Below are 2,419 nucleotides of genomic sequence, written 5' to 3'. Positions count from 1 at the left end.
CCTGGAATACAAGGTTCTACATGATCTTCCCTAACATCTTTCTGGCCTTATCTCCAATAAGCATGGTGTGACTTCAGGGAACTGGGAAGAAGAAAAGAGACACTGTCTCTTGTACAAAGCAAAGAATGGCTCTCCATCAAGACCATGTCATAACACCAGTGTGACACTGATTTGACTAGTGTTCTCATTTCAAAGAATGCCTTTTCTATCCCGAAACAATGTAAGTGTACAAACCATTGTGAAATCACAGGCAGTAAAAGCGAAATGTTCATACTTCTTGCATGTCTACATCATTTTTGTTTTGTGGCCAGGTGTGGTGGCTCACACCTGTAATCCCAGCACTTTGGAAGGCTGAGGCGGGTGGCTCACTTAAGGTCACGAGTTTGAGACCAGCCTGGCCAACATGGTGAAACCCCATCTCTACTAAAAATACAAAAATTAGCCTCATCTGGTGGCACATGCCTGTAATCCTAGCTACTCAGGAGGCTGAGGCAGGAGAATCATTTGAACCTGGGAGGCAGAGGTTGCAGTTAGCCAAGATCACGCCATTGCACTCCAGCCTGGGCTGCAGAGCAAGACTCTGTCTCTAAATCAATTAATTAATTAATTTCCCCTGGAGAATCATGGAACCAAAGAACTGGAAAATCTTCTGATCTATCCACTTCTCTATGTCCACTGGCACCACCCTTGGTCAAGCCATTATAATCTCTCCCCTGGATTACCACAGTAGCTTCCTAAATGGTTCTCTCTGCTTCTTTTCTTTTTTTTTCTTTTTTTTGAAATGGAGTCTCGCTCTGTCACCCAGGCTGGAGTACAGTAGTGAGGTCTCGAGTCACTGCAACCTCTGCCTCCCAGGTTCAGGCGATTCTCCTGCCTCAGCCTCCTTAGTCTCTGGGATTACAGATATGAGCCACCACATTTTTGTATTTTTATTAGAGACGGGGTTTCATCATGTTGGCCAGGCTGGTCTCGAACCACTGACCTCAAGTGATCTGTGGGCCTCAGCCTCCCAAAGTACTGGGATTACAGACATGAGCCACCGTGCCCAGCCTCCCTGCTTCTTTCCTATTACTCCTTTAATCCACTCTTTGTGCAGTATCCAGGATATATTTTTTCCTAAAATATAAACCATTTCATGATGCTCTTCCACTTAAAACCCTCCCATGGCTTCCAATTGCTCTGAGAATACAAGCCAAACATCTGGTAGAGGCCAGGCGGGGTCGCTCACACCTGTAATTCCTGCACTTTGGGAGGCCAAGGAGAGCAGATCACCTGAGGTTAGGAGTTTGAGACCAGCCTGGCCAACATGGCAAAATCCTGTCTCTACTTAAAAAAATAATAATAATACAAAAATTAGCCGGGCATGGTGGTGAGCACCCGTAATCCCAGCTACTTGGGAGCCCAAGGCAGGAGAATCGCTTGAACATGGGAGGCGGAGGTTGCAGTAAGCTGAGATCGCACCACTGCACTCCAGCCTTGGTGTCAGAGCAAGGCTCCATCTCAAATAAATAAATAAACAAGCAAACATCTGGGTAGGCGCTTCCTGATCTAGTTTATTCTGCCTCTCTGACCTTATCTCCAGCTACTCTCCCCTCTTTGCTCACTATCTTCAACCATACAGATCTTTTGGCTCCAAAAACCTGCCTCTCTTGTTCCTGCCTCTAGACCTTTGTGTTGACTGTTCTTTCACTTGGAATGTTCTTCCTTGGATCTGGACCAAATGCGCCTTCCTATCTTTCAGATCTCCCCCTCATATATCACCTCCTCAGAAATGATTTCCATGACCACATCTAAAGTAGGCCTGTAGTCAGTCCTTATTCATTATAATTTCATAGCATACATTATCTGAAGTTATTTTGCCATTTGTTCATTATCTATCTCCCTCTCCCAACCACCAACTTCAAGGCAGTATAGCATTGTGGTTAGAACAACAAGCTTTGGAGTCAAGCACACCTGGGTTCGAATCTTGCCTCTGCCACTTACCTGCTGTGTAAATCTGGGCACCTTACCTTGCTTCTCCAAACCTTGGTTGTTTCACTCATAAATGAGAGTACAATAATGATACTGCATTCCTCAAAGAGTTGTGAGATTAAATGACTCCATTCATGTAAACACCTTTTTAGGGTTGTAGGAATTGCTCAGTACATTTGAGTTACTATTATGAATTCTATATTCTCCTTTTCCTTGAATGCTCGAGCCTTGTCTATATTCCCTAAATCCACTTATTTCTGCAGTTTTATTCTTGAATTTCTTAAACTTTTGAAAAATTAAAGGTTTTTTGTTTTGTTTTGTTTTTTACTATTTAAGGACCTTGTCTTGGCTGAACTAAAGGAGGAAAGGACTTTTTCCTACTTTAGTCAGGATAGCTAGAGGTTCAGAGTATACTGAAATGTGAGGCGTGATTAGCCATTTATTCTTT

The sequence above is a fragment of the Cebus imitator genome, unplaced genomic scaffold, assembly GCF_001604975.1.
Source record: "Cebus imitator isolate Cc_AM_T3 unplaced genomic scaffold, Cebus_imitator-1.0 Scaffold71, whole genome shotgun sequence".
Classification (NCBI taxonomy): Eukaryota; Metazoa; Chordata; class Mammalia; order Primates; family Cebidae; genus Cebus; species Cebus imitator.
This window is presented reverse-complemented; position numbering follows the sequence as displayed.